The sequence below is a fragment of the Schistocerca gregaria genome, chromosome 9 (genome assembly GCF_023897955.1).
Source record: "Schistocerca gregaria isolate iqSchGreg1 chromosome 9, iqSchGreg1.2, whole genome shotgun sequence".
NCBI lineage: Eukaryota > Metazoa > Arthropoda > Insecta > Orthoptera > Acrididae > Schistocerca > Schistocerca gregaria.
The window spans coordinates 192,552,113-192,565,830 of record NC_064928.1 but is presented as its reverse complement, the minus strand read 5'-3'; positions in this window follow the sequence as shown (position 1 = coordinate 192,565,830).

Below are 13,718 nucleotides of genomic sequence, written 5' to 3'. Positions count from 1 at the left end.
GGGAAGAAGTGAGAGGCTGAGGGGCACCAGGAACAGTTGATGTTCCTCACAGTGTCAGTTATGTTGCGCAGTTCACTGACTGGGAACCCACGTTCTCACACAGTGCATTTGCAGATCACTTCCTCATGATGTTGGGCCTCCTCAGGGCTGGGGAATGGAGTAATGTGGCATTGTACTATGAGTCCTACCAGAATGAGACACAGGAGGTCTTTCTGGAGCCCTTCAACCTGAGGCTGTGAGGGGCCATCCATTGCAGGAGGGCGTGCTGGATGACAGTGAGGGCAGGGGTGAGGTGATGGTGCCGCCGACCCCAGGCAGGACATAGTGTGGGTGCAACGTGATGCAGCTGACGGCAGCCTCCGATGTGTGGCGTTCACTGCATCTGCTGCTGCTGCATCTGCTGCTGCTAGTGTGTACACACCAGGAGGTCGTGTTGTCTTTGGAGGAGGGACTGTTTGGCTGGATGCTGATGAGATAGACTTCGGAAGATGCTCCTGATGGAGGATGGTCACCTTAGCCACCTGGTTTACACCCAGCCGATGTGACATGACCCAGCAGAGCTGCAGGAGATGTTTGAGTGCATTCTCCACATGAGCTGTCACACATGATGAGGCCTGCACAGTTACTAATGGAAAGGCATCAACTGTAGAAAGGAAGGTAAATTGAAATGTACCATGCTTCACTTGTTATGTACTTGTAATCAGAGTTTGGTGCATAAGTTAATAGCTTCCTTGTTTTGCATGTTGGTATTGAGGTTGCTGTTGGTTTATTTATAGAATGTCATTTTTTATTTGTGGTTCACTGTTGCTATTTGAGTTTACATTTTGTCATTTGGGGATAGTGAGTGGAGCTGTGGACACTAGAAAATGGAGGGCCAAGTAGAGAAATCAGAACATCTCTGAAATATTCTTCTTCCTGTTCAATCGAGGAATGATGACAATGTAGGCAGCCAGAAAAATTTGTGCTGTATGTGGGGATAGTGCCATTGGACAGAGTACGGCTGGAAAATGATTTTCTCATTTTAAGGAGGATCATGTTGGCATTTGTGACTCCATCTTCAGGAAAAGCTTCAGGGTTTGATGGAGGGCTTTTAAATGAGTTGGTCAGCAGTGATTAGTCATTGTACTCAATAACTGGTATGTTGGTCCGTGATCATTCCACAGTCTTGCGAAGCTTGCATGCATTGTGGAATGTTCAAAAATTGGGCAGGTGGGTATGGCATAGTCTAAGCCAAAATTGTTAAAATGATTGGGTGGCCATGTGTGCATCTCTGCTTGGTTGTGAACAACACCGACCATTTCTGTTCAGTATTGTTACTGAACAAAGACATAATTGTACATAACTAATGTGGAGGTATTGAATAGAATTGGAGAGGAGGAGTTTGTGGCACAACTTGACTGGAAGGAGGGATGGGTTGGTAGGGCATATTCTGAGGCATCAAGGGATCACCACTTTAGTATTGGAGGGAAGTGTGGAGGGTAAAAATCGTAGATGGAGACAGAGATGAATACACTAAACAGATTCAGAAGGATGTAGGTTGCAGTAGGTACTGGGAGATGAAGCTTGCACAGGATAGAGTAGCATGGAGAGCTGCATCAAATCAGTCTCTCGACTGAAAACAACCACATTGTTGTTACTGGTAATGAGAAATGGAGTCTTTATGCTAACATGAGGAAAAGAAAGAAGTTGAGCCCAAGCAAAGCAGCAACTCCTTGTAGAAAGACCTGCATATATCCACAAAAGATAATATTATGCATCTGGTGGAACAGTGATGATGTAGTGTTCTATGAATTGGTTCCCCGAGGTGTAACCATCGTTACTGACACATTTCCAACAACTGAGTGGTCTTGCAGATGTAATCAGAGAACAGTGTCCAGGAAGACTGTGTGAAGTGATGCTACTCCATGATAACGCCTGCGTGCATTCTGCTAGGCTGACAAACACTATACAGGATTTGGATTGGAAAGTTATTTTGCACCTACCTTATTCATCTGGTCTTATGCACTCACCTTTCGTGGCCTCTTATCGAGCAACCTTCAAGGAACTTCTTTTACTGATGAAAATGCACTCCAAACATGGCTCAGAGTTCTTTGCCTGAAGACCACATGATTTCAACAGTTGCAGAATTGAAAAGTTACTGCAAAGTTGGCAGGCTGTTGTAAATAGGGAAGGAGAAAGTATTATTGATGACTAAAGTCACTGTTATGCATATCTGCTGTGTTTATTAAACTTATGGGGGGGAAAAACTATGAAGTTATGCAACAACCTGATAATTTGAAACTTCTTACAGGCTGTCATTCCATGCAATGCAGGCACTTTTGGTAGATTCAATGCTTTTTCTGAACAACTTCATAAGAATTCATTCAGACTACTGGTGGCAGAGGCCATGAGGAGAGTGAAAGACTGCTTCTGTAAAGTGGATGGGACTGGGACAGGGATACACCACTGGTCTGTGTGGTAAAGAGCGGTACTGCTGAGGGTGTAAGACTACTGGTAGCTGCCTGTGTGGATTGACAGTCATTATGTTTCTTCTCTTCCAATTTCTTAGTAATGGGACAACAAAATAGGAAGTTGATTATGTGAATTAAACAGTCTTGGTTGCAACTTATTGCTTTGTTAACAATACATTTCGCCTTCACGAGAATTTTCAAATTGTCGTAAAATTTTTCTTTTACAACATTTTAAAAATCATAAAATGGCCCTGTGCTAGATTGAACCATGTTTCAAATCAGCTGGTATGACTTTATTAAAAGTTTCTGTGGGCTCATCTGGTTAAACACTTGTTTCAGTCTAGTGCAAAGCTAGTTTATGCATTTTAAAATTTCAACATAGTCTTAAGATGCCCCAAGAAGACAAAACACAATGTCAATAAAAGAATAAGTTACAACTGAGATATCTTTAATTAAAATATTCTACATTTGTATGCTGTACCAGACGAGCTAATGGAGTGGGAGAGATATTAATCATTTAATTGTTTCTTTGTTTTCTCTCTCCCCACTGGTTTGTTCCCATGGTGAAAAATCTTTGTCAAATGAAACAATCAAATTAAACTTGTCTGTCGCCATGAGCTATGAGAGTGTTTGTTGCTCACTCTCTGTTTCTTGAGTGATAAGAGTCAATGTGAGACAACTGACTGACTGGAGTCTCTAATGGTTACGTCAGTTACATGAATGCTTCCTCTCAGTCTCTGGGTTTGAGAGTGGTTTTACTTATATAGTTTCTACCTTTTCTGTTATACAGGAAAGAGGCAGGAATAGGTTGCCATCCATTTTAAGACACAAATAACATATCTTATTTCAAAGAGATACAAAACTATATATCTAAAATGAAGTAATTTTTAAATTTGTATGTTAATTTACTTGAATATGAATTTATTGTGCTTCAGGCATCAAATATCAATTTTTGATTGGTGTTAAAAGTTTAATAACTGTTGCTACAATGTAAATTTGTTTAAATAAATTTACTTTTTATGTAAACTTACTAAACTCTGTTCCCATTGTTTTGCTCCCGTGATCAACAATTCTTTCAGTAAAATCTGAAGTGACGTGAAGAGAAGACATACAGGATACAATACTTCAAATTGTTTGATGAATGAGGCATATCAGAAAGCAAATGTACTAGGTTTTTATATAAATATTTTTTAGAAAAGTGTATTTGAGAAAATATTAAAGGGTACTGTTGATTACTTGTTGATTATTTTTTCACACAATCGCCATCCCACACACTGCATGCTGTGAGCTCTGGCACAACCTCCTTTGTGCACTCCTTGAAGAATCCTCGTGCCTGCTCCTTCCCCCACTTTAGAACCTCTTTCTGCACCAGCCCGTCAATAAGAAATTTAATTCAAAGTGGGTGTCTCCAGGGAAGTGGAAAAGATGACAACATGAAGGTACCAAGGCAGGCGAACAATGGGAGTGGTTCAAAACATCCCAGTCAAATGAGTCCAAGAGTGCCTTGGTGACTAAGGCTATGCGAGGATGGGCCTTGTCGTGCAACCAAGCACATTCGAGTTGGTATTTGCCTGCTTTTTTTTGTGAATGTTTTCTCATGGTCTCACATTATTTTTCTGCATTTATGGGCTCCCCTGAGACAGAAATACAGTCAAAATTATGATTTTTCAGTCACAAATCAATGAGGCCACGATTTTTTATCCCAGAATTGTGGCAGATGGGGAGCTGGTGTGACACCACCGTGACAAGTGTCTTTGTGTCTCAGTAATGTAATTAGCCACCCACATTTCATCTCAAGTCACAAAAGAGCTCCAAAAAGCCTCACCTTCCAATTCAAGTAGCTCAAGAAACTCGTGGGCACTATTGACCTGATTTCTCTTGTGCTGCTGTGTCAGCTGTTTTGTGACCCATCTTGCACACAGTTTCCGGTATACCAGCGTTCCACTCCTCTGTTCATCACAAACATTTTTTCTGCCTCCACCAAACTCCCTGAAATCCCTGTGCTAGTGGGACAGAATGAATGAGGTTTTATTTGTGGAAAGAGGCCAAAATAAGTTACTGTCAGTTGCACTCAACATGTAAACTTTATCTGTTGAAACACACAATTACACAAGCAAGAATCAAAAACTCTCTAGGTTTTAACAAATGGCCTCCTTTGATGCAATTTAGATCAGCTGAAGGTCGCATCGAAAATCCAAGGCACAAGGCCTAAGTAAGGAACTGAGGTACAGGAGTTCTGGAGGTTTCACTTCTTTAGAATTTTTTTTTAACTTTAGTATAAATAGGCTGAAAGCCTTAGCTTAAATTTTATCCATAGAACTTGGCTGAAGGCCACACATTAATCAAGAACAGTGTTACGGCTTAAGACAGATTTTCAGTGTTTAATATAAATAGACTGAAAACTCAGCTACAGGCCACATATCAACAAAACAATTTAACGGCTTAAGGCCTAGGAAGAAGAGCTTTCAATTTGAAAAGGCTGAAAGCCTTACCTTAAAATATTTCGTGTAAAATTCGCCTGAAGTCCTCGTACTAAAGAATAACAATCTTATGACTTAAGGGAAAGACAAGGATTTTTATTTCTTTAATTTAAGAGATTAAAACTCAGCTGAAGGGCACACACAATACAAAAAACAATTTTACGGGTTAAGGCCTAAAGAGAAGAGCGTCTAATTTTCAACGAAAATAGGCTGAAGGCTTAATCCTAAAATGCTTCACATAAAACCCGGCTGAAGGCCACATGTGAAACCCAAACAATCTCGGCTTAAGTCCCAGACAGAGAAATTTTTAATTTAAGCTGGAAAACTCAGCTGAAGGCCACATACAAACTAGAAAATATTTGTTACGGCTTTAGGCCTAGACACAAGGAATTTTCAATTTTATTCCTGAAAGGCTGAAACTCAACTGAAGGCCACACAAAGCACTTAAGACTAAAAAGGAAATCACTATGAAAACACAGGAAGCGGCACTCAGAAGTTTCCAAGGGTAGACCTGGGAAGGTAACACTAACACATGTTTAGGTGAGACAAGCAGCCAGATGGACAACCTCTTAATTGGAAGACAGCCCAACCGGAAGCCAGCCGACAAACCAACCAATAAGATGAGTTCTGCTCCACCTGACCAGCAAAACGATGACAAGATGTCAATAGCACAACGTTTCTGGATACTGTACCCAATCCAGCCAAGTTCGAATAAATGCCCAAAACTACCAGCAGCAACACAGCTGTCGAACTTAAGGAAAATACACTGCAGAAAACTAGGTCAACGACTTGGGCAGGTCACTGGAGCATCAACGGCCACAAGGCAGAAGATACTGCTGGTACACTTCATTAATGAAGGAATGAATTAAGTTAAACACCACACAGGAAGATGGCTGAAATTCTAGCAGACTTCAATGCACACACGTTGTTGCTCGTGGGAATCTCGCAGAAAGTGACAACCAGGATCAAACGAAGAGATGTGATAGCAGTTGAGGCTAGGTTAAGTGAGCACTCAACTTTAGCGTCCAGGATTGGTGGGCGACGAACTTCATAACCCTCACAAGAAGGGCCTCACAACTCTAACCACGCGTGCATGCCGCCAGTGGCTCTGGCTGACAACGAGCCACAGAGACTTCCTCGCTCCTCTGCCCCGACTGCCCAGGTGTGGAAATGATCAAAGGACCAAATACACGTCAGCCGACGAGACAACCAACCGAATGACCAACCAATGGTTGTCCTGCTCCAATGTCCTTCCGTCAGACAAGTCATGTGTCGCCAGTGGTCAGTAAGCACTGGCTGTCCGCACCTCACCGGCATTCCGTCCCCAACTTCACTGCTGCTGTGTCAAGAGTGAGCTCCTAACTAAATGCACGACACACGACCCCTCACAGGCAGGTAGGGCAAGAAGTTAGTGATGCCAGTAAATGGAATAAGCAAACGAGGCGGCAGTACCGTAATAGAGGATGACGAACACGAGCCTTGCACGGCTCACTCCCTACTGCACTTAATCAGTTTTTGTTTGACACCTTCACTGTAAACTGTTTTGATATCTGAAGAAATTTCGATAGGTGTTGTTCATTCCACTTGGTGAAATTTCTTACCAATGTCTTTAATGCAGCTGGACACAATGACAGTTTATGTAATAGTGTGTTCCTGCGATGCTTGCTTTTGCCAGGTGATCCCCCTCTATCTCTCAGTGTTGGCAGCCCTAAAAAAACCACAGTCTTTTATGGTCACAATACTCTTACTTTCTGAACATTTCTTGTAAATTTTAAGCATTTATTGCCACTTGAAATACTTTTGTCAAAAATATTTCTAATCATTCATTAATTTTCTTTGAATTTCTGTAGATCTCGCAGTTTCGGACCATGAATTATCCTTGCAGGTATTGTATGCTATATGTCAGATAGAATTTATCTTGAGAATAAATTTTTAAGTGGTTATATGATTTCTCCAATTTCCATGCCACAGAGTGATTCAGCATTTTAATCCAGACACCAAATTCACTATTTAAGTAACACTCTTCGTAAATACTGACAAAAAACTGAACCAAAAGCTACATGTGAGCAATAAATAAAATGCCAAATATTGGAATGACAGTAACTGTGATGGCAGATAAGAGTGTCATTAACAATGATTTAGTAACAGCAAAACAGTTCATTGTTCATGCTCGTATTTAATGAGCTGGGGGTGGGGGGTCAGACATGTCCATTTGTTGTTTCCAGCAGTGCAGATGGTCATGAGGTGGTTTACAGATCATTTACAGGGTTGGCTAGATGGGTTTAATATTGAAATTGAAGTACCAGTGCTTGAATATGAATTTTACTTCTGTATGCTAGTGAAATACTATACCTGCTGCTGTTCACAGGCTGCTATATGTAAACACATTTGTTCACGTGGGTATGTTCTGTACATACATAAGTGCCGACATAAGTTTTTACACAATAAGCTTACCTTCCACAGACATAAATGGCTGAATATATGTTTCAGTGTTTCTTTTTTATTATTTATGGAAATCATCACACATTTTCATCAAAACAGAGTGCAATCGGTCTCTTTCTTCTTCACTTACCTTGAAGGGAACATTTACCCTCAGCTTTGTACTGCCGGTGATACATCAACTTAATTACGCCATTTACATCTGTACTCTGTGAACCACCTTACACTGTAGGGTAGAGAGTACTTCGTGTAACAGTGTAGCTTCCGCTGTTTGCTGTTCTTGTCACTGGTCAAATGAGTGTTTTGTGATCGACTTCCTCTGTTGATAGACTACTTTGTGAGCATTCTTTTAATCAAAATGTCTGGCATGTGCCCTTCGTGCAATTAATGTCATGTGGTCATTCCACTTCAAACGAAGGCTTTTGACTGTGTTGACCACAAAATATTACTGCAGCAGTTGGACCATTATAGAGTAAGGGGAGTAGCTTACAATTGGTTCGCCTCTTACTTTAAGAACAGAAAGCAGAAGGTAATTCTCCGCAATATTGAGAGTGGTAGTGATGTTCAGTCCCAATGGGGCACTGTTAAGTGGGGCGTTCCCCAAGGGTCGGTGCTGGGGGCACTGCTGTTTCTTATTTATATAAATGATATGCCTTCTAGTATTACAAGTGATTCAAAAATATTTCTGTTTGCTGATGACACCAGCTTGGTAGTGAAGGATCTTGTAATGTCGAAACAGTATCAAATAATGTAGTTCATGAAACAAGTTCATGGCTTGTGGAAAATAATTTGATGTTAAATTACAGTAAGACTCAGTTTTTACAGTTTCTAACTCACGATTCAACAAGAACCAATATTTTGATTGGACAGAATGGGCATATAATAAGTGAGACGAAACAGTTCAAGTTCCTAGGCATTCGGATAGATAGTAAGCTGTTGTGGAAAGCCCATGTCCATGATCTTGTTCAGACACTAAATGCTGCTTTATTTACCATTAGAACAGTATCTGAAAAAAGTGACACTTCAACACGAAAAGTAGTCTACTTCGCATATTTTCGTACGCTTATGTCGTATGGTATTATTTTTTGGGGCAATTCTTCTGATTCAAAAAGGGTATTTTTGGCTCAAAAATGGGCTGTTCGAGCTATATGTGGTGTAAGTTTGAGAACCTCTTGTCGACCCCTATTCAATAGTCTGGCAATTTTGACCTTGCCCTCACAGTATATATTTTCTTTAATATCTTTTGTTGTTAGCAATATTAGCCTATTCCCAAGAGTTAGCAGCTTTCACTCAGTTAATACTAGGCAGAAATCCAATCTGCATGTGGAATGCACTTCCTTGACTCTTGTGCAGAAAGGAGTGCAGTATTCTGCTGCATCCATTTTCAATAAGCTACCACAAGAACTCAAAAGAGTTTGGGCTACTGCTAAGATTTTTAAGTCTAAACTGAAGAGTTTCCTCATGGCTCACTCCTTCTATTCTGTCGAGGAGCTCCTGGAAGAGCTAAAATATTAAGCAAATTCCAGTCTTACATTGTTGATTTTCATTATTTAAACTTACTTGTCACCTGAATATGTATTTTATCTGTTTCTAATATCGTGTTATAATTTCATGTATTGACTCGTTCCATGACCATGGAGACTTCTCCTTAATTTGGTCCCACGGAACAATAAATAAATAAATAAATAAAATCATTCCATATCATATTGCCGGATTTTTGTGGAAGTAACTGCTTCCAGTGCTCTGCAATAATATAAGTCATCCACTAAAGGGTCTTTCTCTCTATGCATTTGTAATATAGTACATTTGTTTGTGTTGAGGATCAACTGCCACTCCCTGCATGAAGTATAGATCCTCAACCAGTTTTTCTTCATGTCATTACAATTTTCTAGTGTTACATCTTCAGCATCATCTGCGAGAAGCATTATGAAACTTCAGATGATATCTACTAGGTCATTTATACAGGTGATTCTGTGATGATGATACCAACCTTCAGGGATGATGAAGGGCAAATGTATCAATTTGAGGTAAGTCAACCTGGTCCAGAAATGACAGGATTTATAAGTGAACATCCTTATAAAGTCTCTGACAGTGCAGCTCTTCTCCTGCAAGCTCTTTGCTTTCCATATTTTGGAGGAGGTAGCATAGGCCAGAACAAGAATAAAATGCCCTGCAAACATGGGTTCTGAAGTGCATATCTTAATAGATATGAGCATGTGTTTGTGTTTGTTATTGTGAAACACATCTCTTTTACTGAATAGTGCTCATAGCTCTTAAGATGTGTATATTATAGGCCAATTTTTTCTTATTTTGGTGCATACAACCTCCCCTTAAACTATGGAAAGCAAAGAGCTTGCAGTAGAAGAGGACCACTTTCAGAAGCATCTGAATGATTCTTGCTTATAACTTTTGATTGTCATTTCTGGATGAGGGTCCCTTATCTCAAATGAAAACATTCATCCTTCTCTATCATCTGTGAAAGTTAACATCACATTAAATACAAAGTGAAAAGTAATGGTCCTATAATACACCCTTGCACTACGCTGGAAATTGCTTTTAAGTGTGAAAACCTCTATCCATTGTGAATGACATGCTGTGTTCTGTTTGCTGAAAACTCTTCAATCCACTCACACAGTTGGTCCAATTTTCCATACACTCTTATTTTGTTCATTGTGTGGCAGTGCAGAACTGTATCGAACAATGTGTGGAAATCCATAAATACACTGTCATATTAGGCACATATCTACTGCTTTGAGTTTCATGGACGAACATTCCAAAACAGGCATCAGAGCTATAAGCCAATAGTTTTTAGCATCTGTTTGGTGAACTTCCTTGAAAACAGGAGTGATCTGTCCTTTTTTCCAATTTTCAGGAACACTTCACTTCTCTAGATACCTAATGTCGCTGGAAGAAGGGGCAAGTTCTCTTGCATGCTCTGTGTAGAACTGACTTTGTATTCTGTCAGATCTAGTGGTCTTTGCTCTGAAAGATTTCAGTTACTTTTCTATGCCTTGGTCGTTTATTTAAATAGCTGTCATTTTTATGTTTGTACAATGTTTTGAAGGAGAAACTACTGTGTGAACTTTCTCATTGAAACAGTTTTGGAGAAAGGTGATTAGTATTTCAGTATTTTCTATGTCGTCTCCTGTTTCAGTGCTGTTATTGTTGCATTGCCAGGACATATGGCTTCGATCCATTTACTGATTTAATATAAAACCAAAATTTCTTAGGATTTTCAGTCAAGGCTGTAGATAGAATATTATTTTTGAGTTTGTTGAAGGCTTCACACATGAACCCTCTTATGCAATTTAGTTTTTGTTTGTCTGTGAGACTTTTGCTATTTTTATTTTTGTAGCGAAGATCTGTTTCCAGTCTTAGCAGGTTTCTAACATGGTGGTCGAACCACAGTTGGTCATCCATGTAAAGCACATTGTGCAATTGTCTTGAACTTTGTTCATTGATGCTCAGCATTGTCAGTCCTGCATGGGAAATTTTTATGTTGACCTGACATGTAATACAAAGTCTTTCTTCTCACTATTGCTACAAAGAAATATCTTCCTGCTGTTCTTTTTACTCCTATTTAGAGCGGTATTCAGTGATTCTGTAATGGCATTACGAACATTGGTCCTGTGCTCTGTGCTAACTGAGTTAAAAAGTTGTGTCTGTTTGTCACTAGCAAGTTGTAAGATGTTACGTTCACAGTTTGATTCTCTAATTAGCTACTCAAGGTAATGTTCAGATAAGACACTTTAAACAATCTCACACAAATCAAGTCACTACTACCCACCCTAATCATATAAGTGCCACCCCCCTCCCCCCCCCCCCCCCCCCCCCCCCCCCCCCCAGTTTACAGCTGGTAAGTTGATATCTCCACCTAAAACTATACCATCATGAGAAATATTCTCCAAGTTCCCCCTCACATGTTATTCTACTGCTGTAGCTGAGGCATGGGTTCTATAAAAGCATCCACCTGTAATACTTACCTTGACCCAAACTATTTCACATTCTGAATATGTTAATCTCACTAGATGTTATTGTGTTTTGTATTTCAATGAAAAGGCCTGCACCACCAAGAGTATTCGACCTATATATGTGATATAAACTCCAGTCTGAGATTAGAGTATCATTGCTGTTGACAAGTTGTTTCAGCCAGCTTTCTGTTCTTAGTACTGTGTGGACAATGTTAATGTTCATAAGTGAGGCCAGTTCCAGAACCTTTCCAGACACACTTCTGCAGGTAATTAATACTGTATTAACGTTTTCTTTCTCTGACCTGCTATAATGAATAATATCATGTCTGAATTCAGAATGCATCTTGTTGAGCCTGTGGAGGGATTTCTGTGCACTGAAAAACCCACATGTGTACACCCCATGTTCTCTGCTGCCCTTGTAGCTGCTTCCTGTGTGTAGTTCATGCCTGACTGATTAAGGGTGGCCCTCCTTTTTATCCACCCAGCATTGGAGTTAGAGAAGTTTACATCAATGATCATTAAAACATTGTCTGAGCCTGTAGTGTAGTCTTTCACTCTGCTCCAAACCAGAGGACTGTGATTGTTTCCTGGAACGATGGAACAAAATGATAGCTCCACTTCCAGCCTCCGAATGAGGCTAGCTGTCTTTACCAAATCAGCCAGCCGCTTGTAGGAAACAAGGATGGCCTCTGAACGTAGGTTGCAGGCATTATTCGTGCCGACGAGAGCCATAATTTGCTGCCAGGTGCACCCAGTGCATGTAATTACTGTGAGCAGTGCCTATAGCACGTCTAGGGTGAGATCCCCAAGTAAGCAAACAGATCAGACACTGGCCTTCTCTTCCCACTTCTTTTTTTCTCTGAGGCCCCCCATCACCCGCATAACATTATGCTCCCAGTGACAAGCAGTCCCACCTTCAGTGCTTGTCTGGATGTCTTGGAGAGATCAACTACTTCCCAATAAGCTGATATGCTACCTCTGGTCTGTATAAACTAGAAAGTTGCCTCACACAGAGATAAGCCCTGAAAAAAATTAATCTACACACTATAATTACAACATAAGTACAATTCACCTCTACAGAAAAGTACATGAAATTCAGGAACCAAAATAAGTTACAGCTACAATTTAAGGTGCGTCAACAACAGCTGCTGCACTAAGTGCGACAAAGTGCCGCTGAGGGTTTGCCAGGTGACGGGGTCTTTCTTTCTGAAGATGTGACTTGCCAGAGGTGTGAGCAAGTTGGTAGAGGTTTGACAGTAAAAAGTATACACACTATGAAATGAGGGATAACCATAAATGATGTATCAAATTTGATGAAAGGTATGTAAACTTACATTCACCAAATATTTTGAGAAATAATATGAAAATAATGTATATGGATACAAATTCTTCAGTATTGTGAAACAGCTTATTCTAAAATGAATACACAAAATACTCATAAATGAAGGATGTATTTTAAAAAACTTACTGTATTTTTCTTTTGAAAAAGTCAAACATGGAAAATCCAGGTTTTTAATGCAACAATGTAATGAAAAGGATAGTTGCTACTCACCATAAAGTTGAGATGCCGAGTCACAGAAAGGCACAACAAAAAGACTGTCAGAAAGTTAGGTTTTTGCCAACAAAGCCTTTGTCATGAGTAGACAACATAACACACAAGCAACCACACATGACTACAGTCTCTGGCAGTCCGAGCCAGCCTAAAGTTAACTTTCCAACAGTCATTTTTGTTGTGCCTTTCTGCGACTCAGCATCTCAACTTTATGATGTGTAGCAACTATGATTTATTTATATTTCCTAAAAGTCTATCATTCTGTTAACATTGAGGTCGCACATACACTTCACAGATGTTATGCAAGGCTTTGTATTGTGGGTTGTGATGGAGTGACTGTAATTCTGTACATTTAGAGATTCAAGCATTGTAAAATATTGAGTAATCATTGATACTAAACATAAACACAGACTGCCTAGAACAGATTGAGTCTCAGGAAGCTTAAAAGGTGGCCGCCCACTGCTATCCTTACCCTGCTCTGTGTTTGTGATGCAGCCAGGGGACATTTGAATTGCTAAAAATCCAAAGAAAGTTTTAAGCCGGAGATGGTGTGAACAATTCTCAGGGAGAACATGCCAACGGGCTTAATCCTTAATGATGATGATGATGATGATTATGATGACGATGATGATGATACAAAGAATTTTCATAAAACTAGTACTTAAACTAAGATCAGAAATAAATAATGTTAAAACTGAGAAATGGAAAAGCACATTCTTTCTTCAAATTTTTGTTTCTTTCTTTTACTGAGAATTATATGTATGAGTACAGTTTCAAAATATCGGGGACTGCAATACTTCATTAAATAAATAGTAAAAAAATCTCT